The 24,975-nt window shown below is 50.5% G+C and overlaps 1 long non-coding RNA gene across 1 annotated transcript; it reads left to right on the top strand.

The window, feature by feature from the left end:
- Positions 1-1,376: 1,376 nt before the first annotated feature.
- On the top strand, positions 1,377-19,034 carry LOC133750103 (uncharacterized). The gene is made up of 3 exons (XR_009864644.1): positions 1,377-1,533; positions 17,864-17,973; positions 18,872-19,034. It is a non-coding gene; the product is annotated as an uncharacterized LOC133750103 (long non-coding RNA).
- Positions 19,035-24,975: the final 5,941 nt, after the last annotated feature.

The following is a 24,975-nucleotide window of genomic DNA, read 5'->3' as shown; positions in this document are numbered from 1 at the left end:
AAGGGATCTGTGAGACCGACACTGTCGGTGCCCCCTTCCCACCCCACTGAGTTTTGTGGGAGCCAAGACTGGGTCTTGGTGGAGCTCGGTGTCCCCAGTTCTGACACAGGGCTGTGAAGCAGCATACGGTAAACACTACGGACCAAGAACTTTCTATTCGGTTTCCATTTTTCTATTCAATTTTCAGTTTTCACTTATTTTTCTCTTCAGTTATCAGCTGACAATGGGAGTGCACCTATTTGATAGCTTCTGGAACATTTCCTCCAGCGGCTCCAGATGTACCCATGGCTGTCTCCAAGGATCCAATCCTGGGGGACCTGTGAAGTGCCATCTTTCTTTTCTGAGGAGTTGGCCCTGCCCACTCCCCTGTGAGCTGTGGAGCAGATACCTGCTCCCATCCCAGCCGTGGGTAGGCAGACATCGTGGACTGTGGTAGACAGGGCTCAAGGACATGGAGCAGAGCAGGAGGGCTTTGGACCCCTCTGTTCTGTCCACCTGGTCATGGGAAAGCCACGCGGAGTGTCAGGGATGCCATGGACATATGTGTCACAGCCAGAGCGACAACACTCTTGGTGGACCTTCTGCTGTAGCCAAGATACCTGTTCCTCTCTTATTGATTTGAAAGGCAAGTGACAAACAGCGAGACAGAAACAGATTTTCCATCTGCTGGTTCACTCCCCAAATGGGCATATCCGTCCGGGCTGGGCCAGGCTGAAGCCAGGAGCCAGGAGCTTCATCCGGGTCTCCCATATGGGTGCAGAGCTCCAAACACTTGGGCCATCTTCCACTGCTTTCCCAAGTGCATTCACAGGGAGCCAGATCGGAAGTAGAGCAGCTGGGACTTGAACCACTGCCCATATGGGATGCCAGCATTGGAAGCAGTAGCCAAACCTACTGCATTGCAATATTAACCTGGTTTTTATTTCTAGGAAACAAACTTTGATCAATTGTGTTAAGTGTTTGTATTTTAAGGACATCTCTGTCATTCAGAAATGTAGGTTTGAAGGCCAGCATTGTGGTATAGTGGGTAAAGCCGCCTTCTGCAATGCCAGCATCTCATATGGACACTGACTGATGTCCCAGCTGTTCCACTTCCAATCCAGCTCCCTGCTAATGCATCTGGGGAAGGAGCAAAGGATGGCTCAAGTCTTTGGGCCCCTGCTACCCTCATGGGAGACCCAGAGGAAGCTTCTGTCTCATGGCTCCCAGCTGACCCAGCGCTGACCCTTTGGCCATCTGGAGGTTGAACCAGCAGATGGAGGATCTCTCTCTCTCCCTCCCTCCTTCCCTCCCTCTCTCTCCCTCTCCCTCTCTTTTTGTAACTCTGACTTTCAAAATGCATTTTAAAAAAGAAAGAAATCTATGTTTCAGGTTCATCTGTGTTCAGTAGAGATTCCTTTTCGTGGATATTTTGCTTTTCCTGAGATGGATGTGAGTGCTCCTGGATATTCAGTGATAATCAAACCCCCGATGGACTGTGCGACACAGAGAGACGAGATCCTGCCTGAGCACAAGTCAGTCACAGCATTCAAGGTAAACGGACTTCGACTTCTGGGATGATTGTTGGAGTTCTGTGTGTCTGTATCCAGGAGACTCTTGGTTCTTCTTCCCCTTTCATTTGGGTCTCCCATGTGGGTGCAGGGGCCCTAGTGTTTGGCCCAGCCTCCACTGCCTTCCCAGGCCATTAGCAGAGATTGGAAGAGGAGCATCCAGAACTTGAACCTGTGCCCATATGGGGTGCCAGCACTGCAGGTGGAGGCTTTACCTACTATGCCACAGCACTGGCCCCTCTCTCAATTCTTAAACATTTTTTTTTTAAGTTCAGAGAGCCAAATTTGTTTTGCAGACGATTCCTGCATTTCCCTTCGGGTCTCTCTTTGACATGAATATGAAACTCTGCCGTTTGTGGGGCATTGCGGATTGGGTTGATTTCTGTTCTGTTCTCTCCAGGCCGACATGTGATAACACAGTGACAGGCAGGAGCAGGTACCTTGTGCTACAGGTCAGCTGAGGAGGCCCTGCTGGCAGCTTTATGATGGGGAGTGAGTGAAGGACCCGCTGACGGCAGCAAGCCAGGGTGGCCCCGTGAGTTCTAGTCCGCGATGGGTGTGTGTGAGCAGAAACTGGAAGAACAGCGAATGAGTGGCATGCTCCACCCGAGATCACCATCATGGGGCTGACCCCTCTGCTCTGGGGTTCGCACCCCTGGCCAGCTTCTTCCCTTTCTGCGGCTGCTTGTGCCCATCTCACCTCACCTCGGCAGAAAGTTCTAGACCCGCTGTGTTGCAGCCCGGGTGTCAGTCTCCCTGTGGGTTTGTTTGCAAGGCGGCCTCGCTGAAGGCAGATGGCACATCCTCGTGCTCCTCAGCCATCCTGCATGGCAACCTTATTCGTGCCAGGAGCCAGGGCTGCCCAGGTCATGTGTGGGCGGGGCACAGCACCTGCCACACACCTGGGCTACTCCCTTCCTCTGGCCCTGAGTTGTTGCTAGCTGTGTGGCCAAGGAGGCTGCAGCCGTCCCTTTCCACCCTGCCATCTCTGTGGCCTGGCTCTGAAGGAGAGGTAGACCCTGCACTGGGTCTTCTGATTGCAGGAGTGGCGGCTAGCTGTGTTGTTGTGTGGGATGTGGATTTGTCTCAGCAGGCAGTGATGGGGCCCCTGCTGGGGAACTTGCTCCTGAAGCTGTGCACATCCCAGTAGAAACCACCAGGAGAGCCAGAGAGCAGGGGAGAGAGGTCATAAGGTGACACGGGGTAGGGGTGGGCATCCCATGGACAGACACTCACAGCTGCTGGTCTCAGTGGGAGGAGCCTGGTTCCTTGGAAGCTCCAGGTCTGTGTCCTGGACCCAGGTGTCGGGAGACAGCAGGTGTGGCCCTGGCAACATTCAGCTGGACCCAGTACAACACAGGGAACCAACTGTCCCTTCCCTGCCCCTCCAGAGGGTGGTGACCGAGTTGCCTAGGTGACGTCATAGGAGTCACCCCTGATGGCATTAGCAGACCCTGGACCCTGTGAGGCATTCCAAAGGGTGATTTGGTCTCCTTGGCGGCACCACCCTTCAGCCCTTATGGCCGCCGTGGACAGAGTAGGCATAGGGCCGAGGCAGGCTCCTGCCCACTGCCACACCCACTCTTATCTGCTGTGGCCTGGCCAGCCCACATGGCTGGCCCCACAGCTCATCTGCCTCCACCCGGGCAGACTTCTTCCCAGCTGAGCTTTAGTATTCAGTAGCCCCTTGTGCTCTGATGCCCCCTCCTACCCCTAATGCCCAGTGCCTGTCAGTGACCGAGGCTCTGCCTGTCTCATAGCACAGGTGATGACAGCTGGGCCGCCTCTAGACAGCTGCCTCTCGTGGGGGCTCCCTGCTCACCACGGGGCAGACACTGCTCCCTTGCCTTCTTCCTGCAGCTGTGGACACACTAGGCTGGAAAAAGGGCATCCCTGGGGCCAAGGGCACGGCTGCTGCAGATACCAAGTAGGTCCTGCAGGCAGTGGCTCCTGTGGCTTTGTGTTCTCCCCACAGTCAGCAGCAGGTGATCCTCCATGGAGCCCTGTCTCCTCTCTGTCCAGACGCAGAATCTCCCAATACCATTTGTTTCCTTGTGGTGGCTGAGTATTGAGATTGAATCACTGTTTGCATCATTAGCAGTTGATGTTGTTAAACATTAATTTATTATTTGAAAGGCAGAGGAAAGAGAGAGCTTCCATCTACTGGTTCCTTCCTCAAATGACCACAAGAGCCAAGTATGAATCAGGTCTAAGCCAGGAACCAGAAGCTCCATGCAGGTCTCCCACGTGGGTGCAGGGGCCCAAGCACTTGGCCCATCTTCCGTTGCTTTTCCAGGCCATAGCAGAGAGCTGGATCAGAAGCGGAGCAGCCGGGACTCGAACCTGCACTCCAATATGCAATGCTGTCATTGTTGTAGATGGCTTAGTGTGCTGTGCACCGGTGTGGGCCTCCAGCAGTTGGTTTTTAAAAGAGTTTTGAGGGAATTCTGGTTCCTGTTCCTCCCCCTGTTGGTGTCCTTCTTTAATAAGCATCCAGTCAGCGGCTGCCCCTGTGTGACCTGTGTAGGTGGGACTCAGTGTGAGCATGCAGGTGACGAAGGGTGGGCTTGGTCTGTAACTGGTGGTGGGTGATCCTGTGGGTCACTTGCAGTTGAGCTGAGGGGTCACCTTGTAGGAAGCAGCTAGTGGTTTGTTTGTGCCAGTGCTTCCTGCCCCTGTTGTGCTGTCCCGTGGCCTGGGTTCGGTGGCCCTTGGTGATGGGATTCTGGCCTTCACCTGTGTTGAGGGCTCTGGATGGAGAGGCAGAGCGTGTGTTTGCTTCCTGCTCCCAGATCCCTGGGTCCTTCACAGAGCAGTACTGGGTCTGCAGTACTTAGACCAGCTGCACAGTCTTGCTGGCAGGAAAGGCTGTCCCTTACCTGCTGATACAGCCTGCCTGCTTCTTTTTATTTCTTTTTTAAAAAAATTATTTATTTATTTGGAAATCAGAGTACAGGGAGAGAGGAAGAGACAGAGAGAGAGATCTTCCATCTGCCTTCACTCCCCAGATGGCCACAACAGCTAAGGCTGGGCCAGGCCAGAGCCGAGAGCCAGGGGCTTCTCTCAGGTCTCCTATGTGGATGGCAGGGGCCCCACACACCCGAGCCATCGTCCGCCACTTCCCAAAAAGCCGGCAGCTTGCAAGCTGGACTGGAAGGGGAGTGGCAGGGATACGAACCCCGCACCCAAATGGGATGACAGCATCACAGGCAGTGGCTTTCACCCACTGCTCCGTGATGCTGGTCCCGAGGTGCACCTGCTTTAGAGTGTTTCCTTGGGTGCTGCGCCCTGTGCCTTGGGGTCAGCTCTTGGGGTTGGGAACTCTGTCACAGGGAGCCCCGCAACACCCCTGTGTTGTTGCCCTGTGGTGGGAGTGGTGATTGTGGTGGGAGGAGCCTATGGTGGGAATGGTTTGTGTGGTGGGAGGAGCCTGTGGTGGGAGTGGTGTATTATGGTGGGATGAGCCTTGTGACGTCCTGGTGTCCACACCTCGTAGCTGCTGAAGTTTAAGCCTGGAGAGACCGCTGCAGCCTGACAGCACTGTGGGCGGAGCAGATGCTGGCACCTGTGGAGCCCGTGGCACACTAGGCTCCAGGCAGGATCAACTCGGCCCTTGCAGCAGGTGGAGCTGTGCAGACTATGGGTATTCATTCATATTCTGTGCACACACACACATGCATGCACAGACACATGCACACACATGTACTTGCACACATGTGCACGCACACACACTCATTCTAGAAGGAAAATCATACAATGCTGTGTTTTCACCCACTCAAGACCAGGTTGTCACTCCGCACCAAGACCTTCCACTCCCACACCACCCTGGGGCCACCCTCTCTCACTGACTCTATTGTTTGCCACCTGTCCACCAACACCCTGCCTTTCCTGTCCCAGCTGAGCATTGTGCGTACTGTGCTTACACCCACGTGCAGGCTGGGGTCCCCCCCCACCATGAAGGTGTTTCCCTCATGCTCACACCCAGCCCCCCACACGACATGGGTACCCTGTCTTCTTCCCTGGGGGAGTAGAGGTTGGCATTGGCTGTGTGTGGGTTTCTGATAGAGTAGCAGCCTCAGGCTGCCGAGTGCTGGTGCCCAGTTTGTTGGCCAGCTGTCTCAGCTATCACATCTTGTTCAGGCTCACACACAACTCTTTAAAGGTGTGCACTGCTTTGGCAAGGGACCGGGAGGAACCCGCACCATTGCTTTACCTGCCATAGGTTCCAAGGACTGCGAAGGGGGCCTCTTCAGCATGACACACAGAAATGCGACCTTCCTGGCTGGTTGGTTCTTGTCGGACTTCCTTCATCTGTGCTTCCATGGGATTGCAGGGCCCCCAGAAGCTGACACTTGGTGCTGCTACCTTCCACTTGGGCTGCTGGAAGAAGCCCTGGGTCAGGGGTCCTCCCTACAGCATCACCAGTGTAGCCAGGCCAGATGCTGATGTGGGGGGCGGGAGTGCCCCAGCAGGGCTGGCTGGCTGGCTGTGTGGTTCTCATGCCTTTGTGAGTTCCATCCACTCTCAGGGACATAAAGCAGGTGTCATGCATTTGGATGTCTGTGCCCCCCCAAGCGGCAATTTGAGAATCTTCCTGCTTCCTGGACACACCTCTCCACCTGTGGGGAAGGGCAGAGGCCCTGGGCAGCCACCTGTGGGGCCAGGACATGGACAGACCTGGGTCCAGTCTTCCTTGGGGCAGCAGAGGCCTTGGCGTTGCCCTCCTGAAAAGCCGCTGGCAGTGCTGACATCACAGAGCACCCCCCTTGTCCTGAGTTAGCATGCTCACTTCTCGTGGGCACTCATGTGTGCTCTGGGAAGAAAGGCCTGTCTGTCCATCTCACCAAGGGAGGCCTGGGAAGAGGGCGTGGACACTGCCTCTGTTCCCTGGTGCAGGCATTGTCGTGGCCTTTATGAAATACTGTTAACACTTCTGCGTCCCCCTCGAGGCGTGTTTTTAGCAAAACAGTGGGCCCACGTGGTTGAAAAATGTTCACAGGCACCATACACAGCAGATAAACCGATTTCCTTAGCTGTTAGCTGGAGCGGATTGACAGCATCCTCTGTAAGAGAGGACATGGGCTGATGGATACTTAGCTTAGAAAGAGGACTGGAGGTCTCCGTTGGGAAGCAAGGTGTCTCGGCCCAGATCCCGTGAGCAGTGTGTGAAGTAGGGGCCTGAGCAGAGCAAACGTGCACCACGGGAGGCCGAGGCTCAACTGTTGGCTGTTAGGACACGCAGGTGTCCTAGGTATTGAGTAATGGACATGAGCATGTTTAAAGTGTTGCTGGTATGATGACAGAGGTGACTTTCTTTTATTAATTATTTATTTAAAAGGCAGAGCCTTTCCCTGCAGCCTTTGGGCTCGTGGAGGGATAAAGCAGGGTCAGGTGGATTCTGCTGATTTACACGGAAAGTGTCCACTACCTCCGTCAGACCTGGAGCAAGGAATTCATAGGGAAGACAGGGATGGAGGGCCACAGCTGGGTGAGTGCACCGAGGTGACAGGCTGACATCACCCCTCAGCCATCATTGCCCTCTCCATCGGGTTTCTCTGCGTGCAGAATCAGGCATCTGGGGACTTGAACTCGGGTGAGGCAGAGCTGCTGTATTCTACCTGTGGAGGTGCCAGGGACCTTGCAGTGTGCACTGGGGAGAGCCTTGGGGGCAGCGTCCATTCACAGTGCCATGAGTGACAGGGGGCCTTCTGGGAAAGCACAAGAAGAACACCACTGGCTGCAGGTGCACAGGTCATTTGCTGGCATCTGTTGGTTTTCTGCAGCTTGGTCTTGGAATTCAGGCGATTCAGTCATCATCACCTTGGGGAAGTGATCCAGTGATCCTGGCTGCCTTTTAGAGGGGAGAGACAGAGCACAAATGAACGAGTATTATGTGAGTCTTCGCATGAATGTGTGTGTCTTCCTTGGTAAGAGTCATGTTTTTCGGTGGCTATGTGGATCCAGTGGGGCGACTGTCACAGATCCCACAGCCTGGGCCGTGTAAACAGAGCTTGGAGGTCTGTGGAGCCTGCAGGCTCGCGTTTGAGGTCAAGGTGTACACAGGCTTGGTTCCTGCCCAAGGCCTCTCTCCTGTGGGCACCATGCTCTCCCTGTGTCTCCACATAGCCATCCCTCTGTGCATGCGTCCTTGTCCCACTCTCCTGTGGTTGTAAAGATATCCAAACAACCCCATTGAATATCCAACTACAGTCACCTTCTAAAATCCTAGGGTGCGGGGTCAGGATGTCAGCACAAGAATTCAGGGGAGATGGCGGAATAGGGAGGGAGCACACTGATAGTCCAGGAAAAGATAGTTTAATAAAAGTGGAGATTCCGTAGTTCCAGAAAGTTAGGGAAAAACCTGCAGAGGAAACTCTTCCGGAACTAGTGGGACATGGTGGACCTATGAGGAGGGCATGGGCACCCATGGCTCGGGATCCCAGCCGCCGAGTCTATGCACCAGCACTGGAAATGGAGGTAAGGCAAGGCAGCCACCACAGCCACTACCGCTGCTGCCACCCCCAACCCACCCTGGGATGGACAGGTGAAATACACACGACTGAGTGGGGGAGGCAATCGAAATCAAAACAAAATGAATAGTGCCTGCAGGAAGAGGGCGTGATCCAGGGGAACGAACTGAGGGATTGAACACACCAGGATCCCTTGGTGTCTCCACCCCCCCATCAGAGCTGCAGCAGGTGGAAAGCAGCCATCTTGTTTGTTTACATTCAGGCGTAAAGTAGGGCAGCCTCTGCTTTCACTCTGCGAAGGAGGAAACTTCAGTGGCAGAGACGAAAGGTGGTTTGGAGCTACTCGTCACTCCTCGCACAGGGGGCACAGCGGAGGGGGGGTGGTTGACCAGTGAGGACCAGGCACGTTAGGGCAAACAAAGGAACAGGGAAACCGGCCCCAAGGGGCGGAGCTTGGCACCTCAAAGCCCTGACACTAGCCCACTCAGGTTACCAAAAAAAAAAAAATTAAAAATAAATAAATAAACTCTAGAAGGTAGAGCTGCCTGCTTACACTGGAAATTGGTACAGACCCACAGCAGCCCATAGCAGAGGGAAATCAACCTGAAAATTAAGCGAAACAGAAATGCCGAAGAACAAAGGAAAAATCCAGAATAAGAATACAGAAGAACCTATGAACAAGCCAATGAAGCAGGCTAAACCATCCATAATAGAGGCTGAAGAAGAATTTGAAACCATGCCAGAAAAAGAATTTAGAAAATTAATAATCAGATTACTTAGAAATAATGAGAAACTGATTCAAGATCTGAACGAAAAGCACACCCAAGGATTAGAGATCCTAAAGAGAAGCCAGAATGAAATACTGGAAATGAAAAACTCAGTTGACCATATAAAAAACACTGGAATTCCTCAGAAATTGAATGGATGAAATAGGAGAGCGAATACCAGAATTCGAAGACAAACTTCCAAAAATAATAGTAATTTCAAACACAGGAAGAAGAAATTAGAAAATTAAAAAATACAGTTGGAAACCTACAAGATTCAATCAAACGTTGTAATGTTCAGATAATAGGAGTCCCTGAGGGTGTGGGAAGAGAATGGATTGGAAGGTGTTTTCAAGGAAATAATATCAGAAAACTTCCAACAGAGGCAAATTAATAATAACAACCAAATTCAACAAATAGGAGCCCCAACAAGTTAGACCAGAAGAGAAATTCACTGCGACACATTGTGGCAACACTCAGCTCAGTGAAACACAAAGAACAAATCCTAAAATGTGCCAGAGAGAAACAACAAATTACATTCAGAGGTAAGTTAATCAGACTCACCTCAGACTTCCCATAGCAAACACTACAGGCAAGGAGACAATGGCATGATGTATTCCAAGTTTTAAAAGACAAACAATGCCAACCTAGAATACTGTACCCTGCAAAGCTATCGTTTATGAATAAAGGGGAAATAAAGATCTTCCATGACAAACAGAAACAAAGAATTTGTATCCTTGCGTCCAGCCCTACAACACTGGCTCAAAGATGTGCTGCACACAGAAATACAAAAACAAGAACTTCACTACAAAAAAAAAGTGAATGTAGAATAAGCTACAAATAGATCTCAAAATACATAAACAGCTTGTTTCAGGAAACATGACTGGAAAAAGACAGTACTTAACAGTAGTCACACTGAATGTGAATGGCCTTAACTCTACTACCAAGACACAAAGACTAGCTGATTGGATCAAAAAAGAGAATCCATCTATATGTTGCCTTCAGGAAACACACCTTATCAGCAAAGATGCACACAAACTGAAAAGTGAAAGGATGGAAAAAGATATTCCAAGCTAACAGAAATTAAAAAAGAGCTGGTGTGGCCATCCTAACATCAGACAAAATAGACTTTAAAATAAAAGCTATTAAAAGAGACAAAGATGATTAAAGGAATCTATCCAACATGAAGACATTACTATTATAAATGTGTATGCACCTAATTACAAGGTGCCTGGCTACTTGAAAGAATTACTAAAGGACTTAAAGGGAGGTATAGATTCAAATACAATAGTAACAGGGAACTTCAACACCCGACTCTCACCAATGGACAGATCAACCAGACAGAAAATCAAGGAAACAACAGAGCTAATTGACGCTATAGACCAAATAGACCTAGTAGATATCTTCAGAGCCTTCCACCCCACAGCCAGAGAGTTCACATATTTCTCCCCAGTACATGGAACGTACTCTAGGATTTACCGTATGCTAGGCCATAAAGGGAGCCTCAACAAATTCAAAACAAATGAAACTATACCATGCATCTTCTCAGACCATAGTGCAGTGAAACTCGAAATCAACAACCCAAGAATCTCTACACCATATGTAAACACATGGAGAATGGACAACATGATTATGAATGAACAGTGGGTCATAGAAGAAATCAAAAGAGAAATCAAAATATTTCTAGAAATAAATGAAAATGACAACACAACCTTTCAAAACCTGTGGGATACAGCACAAGCAGCGCTAAGAGGAAAGCTTATAGCAATTGGTGCCTACATCAAGAAACTGGAAAGGAACCAAATGATCTCTCCATGCACCTCAAGGATTTAGAAAAACAATAACAAATCAAGCCCAAACCCAGCAGAAGGAAAGAAATACTAAAGATTAGAGAAGAAACAAACAGAATTGAAACAACAACAAAAAAATACAAAAGATCAACAAAACCAAGAGCTGGTTCTTTGAAAAAATAAAATAGACACATCATTGGCCCAACTAACCAAAAAAAAGGAGAGAGAAGACCCAAATCTGTAAAATCAAAGATAGTAATGGAAATGTAACAACAGACACAACAGAAATAAAAAGAATCATCAGAAACCACTACAAAGAGATGTATGCTAACAAATTGGGGAACCTGGAAGAAATGGATAGATTCCTGGACACATGCAACCTTCCTAAACTGAGCCTTGAAGACATAGAAAACCTAAACAGACCCATAACCATGAAAGAAATTGAATCAGTAATAAATGCACTACCGAAAAAGAAGAGCCCAGACCAGATGGCTTCACCGCTGAATTCTACCAGACATTTAAAGAACAACTAACTCCAGTTCTTCTCAAATTATTCAAAACTGTTGAAAGGGAGAGGATCCTCCCAAATTCTTTCTACGAAGCCAATATCACCTTAATTCCTAAGCCCAGAAAAGACACAACAGAGAAAGAAAACTACAGACCTATCTCCCTGATGAACATAGATGCAAAAATACTCAACAAAATTCTGGCTAACCGAATCCAACTGCACATGAGAAAGATCATTCACCCGGACCAAGTGGGATTTATCCCTGGTATGCAGGGATGGTTCAATATTTGAAAGTCAATCAGTGTGATACATCACATTAACAAATTGAGAAACAAAAATCAAATGATTATCTCAATAGATGCAGAGAAAGCATTTGACAAAATACAACACCCTTTCATGATGAAAACTAAGCAAATTGGGGTTAGAAGGAACATTCCTCAACACAATTAAGGCAATTTATGATAAACCAATGGCCAGCATCATATTGAATGGGGAAATGTTGGAGGCATTTCCATTGAAAACTGGCACCAGACAGGGTTGCCCATTCTCGCCATTGCTATTCAATATAGTCCTAGAAGTTTTAGCCAGAGCCATCAGGCAATAAAAAGAAATTAAAAGGATACAAATGGGAAAGGAGAAAGTTAAACTATCCCTATTTGCAGATGACATGATCCTATATATAGGGGATCCAATAAATTCCTATAAGAGACTATTGGAACTCATAAAAGAGTCTGGTAAAGTAGCAGGATACAAAGTCAGTGCTCAGAAATCAACAGCCTTTGTATACACAGACAATGCCGTGGCCGAGGAAGAACTTCTAAGATCAATCCCATTCACAATAGCCACCAAAACAATCAGTACCTTGGGATAAATTTAACCAAGGATGTCAAAGACTTCTATGATGAAAATTGTAAAACATTAAAGAAAAATAGAAGACACAAAAATGGAAAAATCTGCCATGCTCATGGATTGGAAGAATCAATAATCAATATCATCAAAATTTTCATTCTCCCAAAAGCAATTTACAAGTTCAATGCAATACCAATCAAAATACCAAAGTCATTCTTCAAAGACCTAGAAGAAATGATGCTGAAATTCAGATGGAGAAACAGGAGACCACGAATAGCTAAAGCAAGCCTTTACAATAAAAACAAAGCCAGAGGCATCACAATTCCAGACCTCAAGACATACTACAGGGCAGTTATAATCCAAACAGCCTGATACTGGTATAAAAACAGATGGATAGACCAATGGAACAGAATAGAAACACCAGAAATCAATCCAAACATCTACAGCCAACTCATATTTGACAAAGGACCTAAAACCAACCCCTGGAACAAGGACAGCCTCTTCAACAAATGGTGCTGGGAAAACTGGATGTCCACATGTCAAAGTATGAAGCAAGACCTCTACCTTACACCTTATACAAAAATCCACTCAACATGGATCAAAGAACTAAAGATACACCACGACACCATGAAATTAATTGAGAGCATAGGGGAAACCCTTCAAGACATTAGAACAGGCAAATAATTCCTGGAGAAGATCTCAGAGGCACGGGTAATCAAAGATAAAATAAACAAATGGAATTACCTCAAATTGAAAAGTTTCTTTACAGCAAAGGAAACAGGAAAGTGAAGAGGCAACCGACAGAATGGGAGATGTTATTCACAAACTACACAACTGATAAAGGATTAACAACTAGAATCTATAAAATGATCAAGAAACTCCACAGCAACAAAACAAACAACCCAATAAAAAGATGGGCCAAGGACCTTAACAGACATTTTTCTTTGTTTTAACTTTTATTTAGTAAATATAATTTCCAAAGTACAGTTTATGGATTACAATGGCTTCCCCTCCATAACTTCCCTCCCACTTGCACTGTTGGGTTCGAGGAAGGCCTACTGCCAAGGAACGACTCCAAGAGACACTCTCATGCAGTCAGCAAAGGGTTTATTTATTCCAGCATGCTGGGGCTATCTGAACACACAGGAACAGAGCAGCCCCGAGATAAAGAAGGCTAGGGTTTTTATACCGTGCAACAAACAAACGGGAGGGGGTAAGTTTATACAGTGGTCACTAAGTTACAGGAACTTATTGCAGCTCTTTTCGGACATCTGCAAGCGTTATCGTGTGAGACAGTTACACAGAGCATTTACACAAGGCAGTTACACAAAGCAGTTTCCCAAGGCTATTCTGTAGGTGGGTAGAGACACAGTTATCTTAAGGGATGTCTACCGCCAGCAGCTAAACTTTTTAACCCTTCAGCACCCCTCCCATCTCCCATTCCCTCTCCCATTCCATTCACATCAAGATTTATTTTCAATTATCTTTATATACAGAAGATTGATTTAGTATATATTAAGTAAAGATTTCATCAGTTTGCACCCACACAGAAACACAAAGTGTAAGATACTGTTTCAGTACTAGTTATAGCATTACTTCACATTGGACAACACATTAAGGGCAGATCCCACATGAGGAGTAAGTACACAGTGACTCCTGTAGTTCACTTAACAATTTGACACTCTTGTTTATGATGACAGTAATCTCCCTAGGCTCTAGTCTGAGTTGCCAAGGCTATGGAAGCCTTTTGAGTTCGCCGACTTCGATCTTACTCCGACAAGGTCATAGTCAAAGTGGAAGTTCTCTCTTCCCTTCAGAGAAAGGTACCTCCTTCTTTGATGGCCCGTTCTTTCCAGTGGGATCTCACTCGCAGAGACCTTTCATTTAGGTGTTTTTTTTTTTTTCTGACAGAGTGTCTTGGCTTTCCTTGCTTAACAGACATTTTTCAATAGAGGAAATCCAAATGGCCAACAGGCACTTGAAAAAATGCTCAGGATCACTAGCCATCAGGGAAATGCAAATCAAAACCACAATGAGGTTTCACCTCACCCTGGTTAGAATGGCTCACATTCAGAAATCAACTAACAACAGATGCTAGGGAAATGTGGGGAAAAAGGGACATTAATCCACTGTTGGTGTTAATGCAAACTGGTAAAGCCACTATGGAAGACAGTTTGGAGATTCCTCAGAAACCTGAATATAGCCCTACCACATGACCCAGCCATTCCACTCCTTGGAATTTACCCAAAGGGAATTAAACTAGAAAAAAAAGTTGTTTGCACCTCAATGTTTATTGCAGCTCAATTCACAATAGCTAAGACATGGAATCAACCTAAATGCTCATCAACAGAAGACTGAATAAAGAAATTATGGGACATGTACTCTATGGAATACTATACAGCAGTCAAAAACAATGAAATCCGGTCATTTGCAACAAAATGGAGGAATCTGGTAAACATCATGCTGAGTGAAATAAGCCAGTCCCAAAGGGACAAATATAATATGTTCTCCCTGATCGATGACAACTAACTGCACACCTAAAAGGAAACCTGTTGAAGTGAAATGGACACTATGAGAAACAATGACTTGATCAGCCCTTGTCTTGACTGTTGAGGAACAACTTACTATTTTATTCCTTTTAGTATTTTTTTTGTTGTTTTTTTGTTGTACTTAATACCATGGGTTGAACTCTGTAATTAATACACAATTATTCTTAGGCGTTTAAAATTAACAGAAAAGTGATCTCTGTTAAATATAAGAGTGGGAATAAGAGAGGGAGGAGATATGCAGGTCAGCCCCTGCTCACTCGGACTTACCTCCAATGGTAGAGCTAGAAATGTACCAGGGGATTCCAGTTCAATCTTATCAAGGAGGCCTGTGCCAACGCCATCTCACTTGTTAAAGTGATAAGTTTAAGTACATAATTGATCAAAAAGATAGAGTAAATGTTGAAGAGATTTGACAAATAAGACCAGTGTCTGCAAATAATGAAGGATAGAATTAAAAGGGAGAGAATGATCCTGCAGGGGAAGCAGGACACACAGCAGACTCATAGAATAGCAGGCCAGCGCCGTGGCTCAATAGGCTAATCCTCTGCCTTGCGGTGCCAGCACACCGGGTTCTAGTCCTGGTCGGGGCGCCGGTTTCTATCCCGGTTGGCCCTCTTCCAGGCCAGCTCTCTGCAGTGGCCCGGGAGTGCAGTGCAGTGGAGGATGGCCCAAGTGTTTGGGCCCTGCACCCCATGGGAGACCAGGAGAAGCACCTGGCTCCTGCCTTCGGATCAGTGCCGTGTGCCGGCTGCAGCGCGGCGGCCATTGGAGGGTGAGCCAATGGCAAAGGAAGGCCTCTCTGTCTCTCTCTCACTGTCCACTCTGCCTGTCAAAAAAAAAATTAGAATAGCAAATGCCCTAAACAGCACTCCAGCCTCAGAATCAACCCTTGGGGCATTCGGATCTGGCTAAAAGGCCCATGAGCATCTCACAGGCATGGAAAACCAAGACACTGTGGCAAAAACAACCTGAATGAAAGATCTTGGTGAACAAGATCCCAGCAGAAAGAATGGGCCATCAAAGAAGGAGGCACATTTCTCTGAAGAGAGGAAGGAACCTCTACTGTGATATGGCCTTGACTAAGTTCAGAGTTGGTAAACTCGAGGGGCTTCCATAGCCTCAACAGCTCATGGCAAGAGCCTCGGGTGATTACTGACATCATAAATAAGAGTGCCAATTATTAAATCAACAACAGGAGTCACTGTGCACATGCTCCCCATGTAGGATCTCTGTCCTTAATGTGTTTTACTATGAGAGTTAACAATAAAACTACTAGTCGAACAGTACTCTATATCTTGTGCGGTTGTATGGGTGCAGTCTGTTGAAATCTTTGCTTAGTATATACTAAGTTGATCTGTATATAAGATAATTGAAAATGAAACTTGACGAAGAGCAGGATGGGAGAGGGAGTGGGAGATGGGAAGGCTGTGGGTGGGAGGGAGATCATGGGGGAAAAAGCCACAACAATGCAAAAGTTGCACTTTGTAAATTTACATTTATTAAATAAAAAAAAGAAAGAAAAAAAATAAAAAGAAAAAAAATTTAAAAATTAAAAAAAAAAGAATTCAGGGGAACACATTTCAGCCTATGACACAGACTCAGATGCAATGTTAAGGTCATGGGTACGGGGCCGGTGCTGGGGCATAGTAGGTTAAGCCTCCACCTGCAGTGCTGACTTCCCATATGGGTGCATGTTTGAGTTCCAGCTGCTCCACTTCCAATCCAGCTCCCCGCTAATGTGCCTGGGAAGGCAGTGGAAGATGGCCAAAGTGCTTGGGCCCCTGCACCCACGTGGGAGGCCCAGAAGAAGCTCCTGGCTTCAGATTGGCTCACCTCCAGCCATTGAGGCCATTTGGGGAGTGGACCAGTGGGTGGAAGATCTAGGTCTCTCTCTCTCTCTCTAACTCTAACTCTACCTCTCAAGTAAATAAATGAATTTTTCAAAAAAGAAAAAAACTCATAGATACTGTACTGGGATAGGACTCTGTGTGTGTGTGTGCGTGTGTGTGTGTGTGTGTGTGTTCTGTGACAGAATGGAAATGGCCCCTCTTGTAGGATCTGGTAGTTTTCTGTGGGGAAGGTTTATTTGGGGAACCGCTAAGAATTAACATCTTCACACCTCAGGTCTTTGTTTTAGTCCAGAAAGATCGCAGAAATCAATGAAGAATTAATTTAGTCCCTAATAAAATACATGAATACCTGATCGGGGGGGGGGGGGGAGAGAAATAGAACTGGGAAACTAAGGAAAGCACTTCCTGCAGAACAGTATGGTGCCCAAGCAGAAACCCAAGGGCTGTGACCTCACCCTGGGGCACCCAGGCCCTCGTTTGCTTCCCCACTAAGGGGCCCAGGTCCTCAGTGATGCCAGTGACCCCATGTCAGCTCCTTGTGGCCCCCAGACCTGCCCGCTCCCCCACATGGTGCCTAGCTCGCCTCTGAGGTCAGTGAGGCTTGTGGGTCGCACTCCTAGGATGGGCCTGGGGGCACCTCAGCTGTGTCCCTGAGCCCTCCTGTGCCCCGCTGCTCTGCGGTCTTGGGCAGGGTGTTTGCTGGCAAGGGTTTCGCTGCTGTGCAGAGGGCTCATGCTGTGGCCACATGCTCTGAGCCAGCAGCCCTCCCTCTCTTGCTCTTTGGGGCAGGTCTTCCAAGATGGGGTCCCTGCGGATGACAATTCAATTCCAGCAATGGACTTTTGTTCCATGCCTACTTGAGAGGTAGAGAGAGAGAGAGAGAGAGAGAGAGAGAGAGAGAGAGAGGTCTTCCATCCACTGGTTCACTCCCCAAATGGCCACAATGACCAGAGCTGGGCCGATCTGAAGCTGGGAGCCAGGAGCTTCTTCTAAGTCTCCCACATGGGTGTAGGGCCTTAAGAACTTTGGTCATGTTCTACTGCTTTCCCAGGCTATAGCAGAGTTAGATTGGAAGTGCAGCAGCCAGGACTCAAACCAGTGCCCATATGGGATGCCGGTGTCACAGGCGGATGCTTAGGCTAATATGCAGCAGCACTGCCAACCCCTCCCCCCCCCCCCCCCAGACTTTTAACTTTTGTTTTAAATAGTTAACTCCTGGGGGCCAGTGTCTTGGTGCAGTGAGTTTAAACCACAGCTTCCTACACCAACATCCCCCAACAGAGTGCCTGTCTGGGTCCCAGCTGCTCCACCTCCCACCCAGCTCCCTGCTGATGTGTCTGGGAAGGCAGTGGAAGATGGCTCAAGTGCTTGGGCCTCTGCACTTGCATGGGAGAAGACCTGAAAGAAGCTGCTGAACCAGTGGATGGAAGAGTGTATGTGTAGTTTCCCTCTCTGTTACTCTGCCTTTCAAATAAATAAATCTTTGAGGACAAAGTACTTTGTGTGTGGCTGTACTGTGTTTCTGTTGAACAGGGCTGGTCTGGTGTCCATCATCCTGTCACACTCATGATGGTCATGTCAGCAGAGAATGAGAGTTCTGGAAGCCAAGTGGCCCATGACACCTGCTGTTGAGCCTTGTTGGGGTGAGTGAGCCTTGATTTTAGGACTAAGGAGCAATCCTTCTGGGGTCTCCTGGATGGCCCGAGTCCCCCATGTGGCCCAGTAGGATTTGGCTGCATCTCTCCCCACGGGAGCTCTGAGGGTGTTTCCATGTGTGTTCCCACAGGGGAACTCTTGGCCTGGCTGCCGTGTGGTCTTGGCTCCCTGCCCTGGTTCTGTTCCACACTACCATCTGAAGGCTTCCCTACCCCAAATTACTCTTAATGAACAAAATTAGGCATTTGTGTGGTGGTCACAATGACATGCAGAGGACAGATGACTCCACTGTGGCCTTGGGATGGCCACTGCTGTCAGTTTACTCTCTGCCTTCTGCTCTGGGTTATTTAAAATTTATTTAAAGATATATTTATTTGTTTATTTGAAAGAGTTACAGAGAGGGAGGGAGAGACAGAGAGACAGATCTTCCATGCTCTGGTTCACTCCCCAGGTAGTCACAATAGCCAGGGCTGGGCCAGGCTGAAGCCAGGAGCCAGAAGCTCCATCCAGGTCTCCCACGTAGACCCTCTTCCACTGCTTTCCCAGGCCATCCTCAGAGAGCTGGATGGGAAGTGGAGCAGCTGGGACATGAACCAGTGCCCATATGGGATGCCAGCACTGAAGACAGAGGCTTGGCCACTATACCACATCAGCCTCATTGATCACATTTCTGAACGTGAACTTCGGGTAGAGATAAATGATGTCAAATTTAATATTCAGTGCTAAAATCTGTAATATTAAATGAAGCTTGTATAAAAAACAGACATTGAAATAACGGCAATATTTTTGTTTAAAAGTTGGGGGTGCAGCTGGCATTGTGATGTATGGGTACAACCAGCCATACTGGTGCTGGTTCCTGATGCAGCTGCTCCACTTCTGATCCAGCTCCCTGCTAATGCACTTGGAAAAGCAGCAGAAGATGGTCCAAGTCCCTGCGCCCCTGCACACACATGGGAAACCTGGAAGAAGCTCCTGGTTCCTGGCTTCCACCTGGCTCAGCTCTGGCCATTGTGTGAACCAGTAGATGGAAGTCTCCCTCTCCCTCTCCCCCTCCCCCTCCCCCTCCCCCTCCCCCTCCCTCTCCCTCTCCCTTCCCCTCCCCCTCCCCTTTTTCCTCCCCCTCCTCCTCTCCCTCTCCTTCTCCTGTGCCTCTTTGTAACTCTGCCTTCAAATGAATAAATAAATCTTTAAAAAAAATCAATGACCATTGTAAATGATTACCAGAAACGTCATTCTGCACAGAGACCCCAGACCCACGAGGGCACACTCATGCTTGCTTTTAAGTCCCCCCCCCCCCCCCCAAAGCTGGGGCATCTGCTGGTCTTGCTACTGCCTGAGCCCACAGCTGGGGCTGAGCCAAGGACACGCAGCCCTGCGCACCTGCAGCAGGTTCTGGGAGGGGTCCGATTCACTTGTTCCCACACACACCCGGCTCCTCAGAGGACTTGAGCTGATCTCAGGTGTCTGTTTGCCCCAGGTTAAAACCTCCAGGCCTGAGTGCTTCCCTGAGCTGTCTGTGGGATCCGGCTTTAACCTCTGACTGGAGACACAGCACTGGTGCTGGCACCCTCTCTCTAACTCCATCCCTATGTTGCTTCGGCACCACCACCTGGAGAGAACTCTGGCTGTGGGGCCAGCTGGTTGTGCTGGCCATGGCCAGACCCTCACCTTGACCCCAAGTAGCACCCTGCTGGTGTGTGTGTGTGTGTCCCTCTGCATGAGATCACCTTGCAAATGCTGGTGTGCGTGTCTTTGCAGAGGAGGACAGAATGTCCGCACTAACCCTGGAGGTGACGTGCAGGTGAGTGATGTGAGCTTGTGAGGGAAGCTTGATGGGGGGCTGTTGGGGGCAGATGCATTCCACCTTTGGGATGGACGAGCTGAGAAACACTGCCTGTGTCATTTGATGGAGAAACTGATCAGATTTCTGACAGATGGGCTGGCACCGCAGCTCACTAGGCTAATCCTCCGCCTGTGGTGCCGGTACCCCGGGTTCTAGTCCTGGTTGCGGCGCCAGATTCTGTCCTGGTTGCTCCTCTTCCAGTCCAGCTCTCTGCTGTGGCCCGGGAAGGCAGCGGAGGATGGCCCAAGTCCTTGGGCCCTGCACCCACATGGGAGACCAGGACGAAGCATCTGACTCCTGGCTTCAGGTCGGCACAGCGCGCCAGCCGTGGCGGCCATTTGGGAGGTTAACCAACAGAAGGCAGACCTTTCTCTGTCTCTCTCTCACTGTCTAACTCTGCCTGTCAAAAAAAAAAAAAAGAGATTTCTGATAGATGAGGTGAACTGGTAGTGTACACATACACACACACAAACACGTACACACATACACGCCACAGTCTTCCAAATCTCCCAACAGGAATTTCACAACAGTGACCCTGCTCCTTCCCTGTGACAGGTGCCTGTGCTCATGCAGGGGCAACAGGGAGCAGAGCTGTCCCAGGCCAGGGCAGTGTGCAGGCTCCAGGCTATAAATGGTGTCAGCAGGTGCGGTTTTCAGTCTTGGAGCCCCTGGGAACTTTGGGAGACCTCACCCCGCGGCATGACCCAAAAGCAGAGCACTGAGCCAGAGGGCACCTTGGGTGGCTGTGGGCTTGCCTGGCTGGAGACATGGATTGCCAGGGGGGGGGGGGCTGGGGCTGGGGGTTCTGCCTCATGCCTCCGTAAGCACTGTCATGTGACTCGGCACTCAGTCACCCCATGAGATATTAAGAGGGGGTGGTTGGTTCGGGCAGTTTGTGTGCTTGGACCCCCAGGCTCCCTTGGCCTCAGCAGTGAGCCGGGCACGGTCCCTTTGTCCCTTGCCAAGGGCTGGACCCAGCTTGGCAAATAAATCATCAGGGGTTTCGGCAGCCAGCGTTGAGGGCACCTCCTCTGCCTCTTGCTCACCCGGTGTTCACAGAAGCTTCACGCGTGTCTGTCTCATTTGTCCACAGATTGGGGGGCACTCTGGGCTTCCACCTCCAGGAGACCCCGTGCCCCAAGGTCATCTCCCTGCTGGGTGCTCCAGGTGAGTCACAAGTCACACAAGACACTTGCCCTGCCCTGCACCTGCGATGCCAGGATGTCCCCAGAAAGAAATGGCGTGGGTTCTCCGCGTCCCAGGTGCCACCCTGGTAAATACACAGCATGTGGGAAGGAACTGGGTCCAGGCCAGTCTGTCAGAAGCATCTGGTAAAATCACCTGGGAGCAGTGCCAGGTGTGGGAACGGGGCCCCTTTTGGGTCACGCAATTTCCAGGCAGGCCGGAACAACCCTCTGTTGAACCTGCAGGTGGCTTGGTTGCGTCTGCACTGTGATTTGGGGTGCACCTGTATAGTGGGGGGAGGGGGTCTGTGGGCCCTGCTGGCTGTGTGGCCGGTCAGTGCCCACTTGCCCAGGGGGACTCACTGCCAGGGCGACTGTTGGGAAAGGTCTTTTTTTTTTTTTTTGGACAGGCAGAGTAGACAGAGAGAGACAGAAAGGTCTTCCTTTGCCATTGGTTCACCCTCCAATGGCCACCGTGGCCAGTGCACTGTGGCCAGTGCACTGCACTGATCCAAAGCCAGGAGCCAGGTGCTTCTGGTCTCCCATGGGGTGCAGGGCCCAAGCACTTGACTGCACTCCCAGGCCACAGCAGAGAGCTGGCCTGGAAGAGGGGCAATCAGGACAGAATCCGGCACCCCGACCGGGACTAGAACCCGGTGTGCCAGTGCCACAAGGCGGAGGATTAGCCTGGTGAGCCACTGTGCCGGCCTGGGAAAGGTCTTTTCATTCCAGATCCCCCGTGCATTGCTTTGATGCCTAGGAGCCATCTCAGATTCCCGTGAGCTAGGGTTTTGCAGTGTCTTCTTGGTCCTGTTGCTGCCTGGGGAACACATAGCAATGCCTGCAGTGAGTTTCGGTCGTCATGAGGGGTCGTGGTTCTAGATACCCTGCCCCCCATCCTGCTGTGCTAAGGGTGAGAAATCCCCACCCCCACCACACCCCCTGCCACCCAGCACCTTCACACGGGTTCGGTGAAGCTTTGCGTTTGCTAGTCCATTTTATTTGAAAGGCAGAGATCTGCCGTCCACTGGTGCATTCCCCAGATGGCTGCAATAGCCAGGGCTGGACCAGGGCAAAGCCGGGAGCCAGGAGCTCAGTCTGTCTCCTCTGTGTAGGCAGAGGCCCAAGCGTTTGAGCCTCCCAGGGTGTGCATTAGCAGGAAGCAGGATCAGAAGCTGAGGAGCCGGGACTCAGACCAGGCACTCCCATATGGGAGGTGGCAACTTAACCATTGTCAAACATTGCCTGCCTGTGAGGCTGTTTTTAAAAAGCAAAAGATGGGGCAGGTGCTGTGGTGCATCAGGTTAAAGCTCTGGCCTGAAGTGCTGGCATCCCATATGGGTGCCGGTTCGAGTCCTGGCTGCTCCTCTTCTGATCCAGCTCTCTGCTATGGCCTGGGAAAGCAGTAGAAGATGGCCCAAGTGCTTAGGCCCCTGCACCCACGTGGGAGACCTGGAGGAAGCTCCTGGCTTTGGATAAGCACAGCTCCAGCTGCTGTGGACATTTGGGGAGTGAACCAGCAGATGGAAGATACTCCTCTTTCTCTCTCTCTAACTCTGCCTCTCAAATAAGTTTAAAACAAATGAAAGAGTGAGGCTTGCTTTGCCATCTCATGCTGTCTTCCCTTTGGCTGGGATGTTTCTAGGCCGTTTGTATTGGTGCGATCACCGCTGTGTCATCTTTCCCTTGGCTTCCTTTTCTCAGCCGTGTGGGTGGAGATCTCCGCAGCTGAACCCATATCCGGGCTCAGCAGTTTGCTAAGGAGGACTCCTGGCTAAGGTGTATCACAGTGGGAGGCGCCAAGCAAGATAGGCAGGGAGGGAAGTGCAAGGGTTGACTTGAGGACAACAGGCCCCAGCATCCAGGGGCATCCCCTCCCCTCCCCTCCCAAAGGGTCACAGGTCCTCCCCATCCCAAGCTGTGACCCCCACATTTGAAATGGCATCCAGGACTTCTCCTGAGGGCTGGACATGCACAAGTCCAAACTCTGGGTAGAAAGCCAGGCTTTGGTGCAGTGTAGCCAAGGTGCAGGGGGCCCCATTCACCGTGCTGGCCTCTTCTGAGACCCCAGTCCCCAGAAGTGTCCCAGGGCCTTCAGCCTCAGGCTGGGGTGGGAACACTTGAGTGCAAGGGTCCAAGGACTTGGGCCATCTTCTACTGCTTTCCCAGGACATATAGACAGCTGGATTGGAAGTGGAGCAGCCGGGATTGGAACTGGCGCACATAAGGGATGTGGGCACTGCAGGTGGAGGCTTTACCTGCTATGCCACAGCGCCAGCCCCAAGACAGGGTTTTTATAAAAGCTCTCATCGAATAGGGAAAGCCTGGGCTCTGAGGTCTTCGGCCGTCGGCACCACCCTTTTCCTGGCCTCGGATTCCACATGCACGTGTGAGCCCTGAGCCGCCTCTGCTGGCTGTGGCCTTGCCACTCCTCATGGTTGGGGGTCCTTTGCCTTTGGGAACACGTGGAGCATCCCTCCACACTCACCTCCTCACTGGGTTTCCACGCCCTGCTTCCTCTGCAGGCCGGAACCTCACACAGGGGTCTGCATCCCAGGCACTGGACTGGGCTCCCGCCTGTTTGAGGCATTGAAGCCCCCTTTCCTGAGGGCTGTTGGGTGGCTTGGCGTCCCCGGGACCCTTTCCCAGGCTTTGTCCGGCTGCACCAGAGCCCTCTCTGCTCTTTGCTGTTGGGCGCAGGCAGAGCCTGAGGGCCTGGCCAGATGCCCCCCCGGGGATGGGACGCGGGTCATGAGCCGAGTGGGAGCTCCTGGCTTGTCATAGCCAGCTTGTGCCTTCTCACAGGCTGGGGACAGGCTGGAGGGGTTTGACTGAGACACGGGAGTGAGTGCAGTTCCTGAATTTCTTTTCTGCTTCTCTGCTGGGTTCCCTTTGTGGCCTTGGCCATGACCAGAACCTGCCCCGGGCCTGTGCCGGGCATTTTCTTGTTGCTTATGACGGGAGGTCCACGCCAGTCTGGTCCCTGGTTTTGCAGCCGAAGCTCACAATGCCATGAATGTGTCAGGTCTGACCATGGGGCGTGGCTTATGCAAAGGGCTCTGGGTGTTTGCCGCCCCTGCCCTGGAGGCCTCCCTTACCCCCTGCCCACTCCCACTCTGTCACCCGGGCCTCCAAGCTCGGATACTTTTCATCCAGCACAGCTCACAGAGCTCTTGGTGTGCTGATCCTAGGGGCCCTGGGGCTGACCAGCTCCGTATCCCACAGGGAAAGGGGTGAAGAGGGAGCTACCCCTTGATAACAGAGGTCCCCCGCAGGCTGAGCATGGGGTCTCCTGGTCCTCACTGTTGGTGGTGCAGTGCCCCTCTTGTAAACCCTGATGTCCGGGTGGTGCTGTTGGGAGATGCTTGTGCCCTGGGCAGGCAGAGCTGTGTGCTGGGGAGGGGTGGGCCCAGCACTGGAGGGCGCCTGGCTGGGAGGCCTCAGCCACAGTGCAGGGCACCAGGTGTGCCCTCTGCTCCTTCCATGCACTCACCTGTGGGCCCTGGTGTAGGTGTGGATCCTTCTTCAGGCAGAGTTCACAAGCCCCATGCTTTTAATTGCATTATCCTTGGGACCATGTTGTTTTAACCACACGGTGCCAAGCTGGGCATGGGGACAATGGGAGGCAGGTTCTGGGTGGCTGGAGATGAGAGAGCACTCCAGAAGTGCCAGGGAGCCAGTGAGAAGACACCCCGCTCCCTGGGGTGGGGTGGAGGGCTGGGCAGTGGGCAGCACCCTGGCTGCAGCACTGGACTGTGTAAGGGCCCTCAGAGAGGTTCCCAATGGATGCCAGAAGAAAAGGCAACAAAACTGTTTAGCCTGTGAAGGAAACATCATGAAGCAGCTGTGGCCATGGGGAGCAGCAGAGGAGTTTGTTACAGGGGCTGGGGAAGGGGCCCTTACCCCTAGGAGATAAGGGGGTTGGGGGAGCTGCAGCCACAATTCTGGCCCCCGACCCTGCC

This window comes from Lepus europaeus, chromosome 20, assembly GCF_033115175.1.
Source record: "Lepus europaeus isolate LE1 chromosome 20, mLepTim1.pri, whole genome shotgun sequence".
NCBI classification, from domain to species: Eukaryota; Metazoa; Chordata; class Mammalia; order Lagomorpha; family Leporidae; genus Lepus; species Lepus europaeus.
The sequence above is the reverse complement of the archived record's forward strand: the minus strand, read 5'-3'. Positions and strand labels throughout refer to the sequence as shown.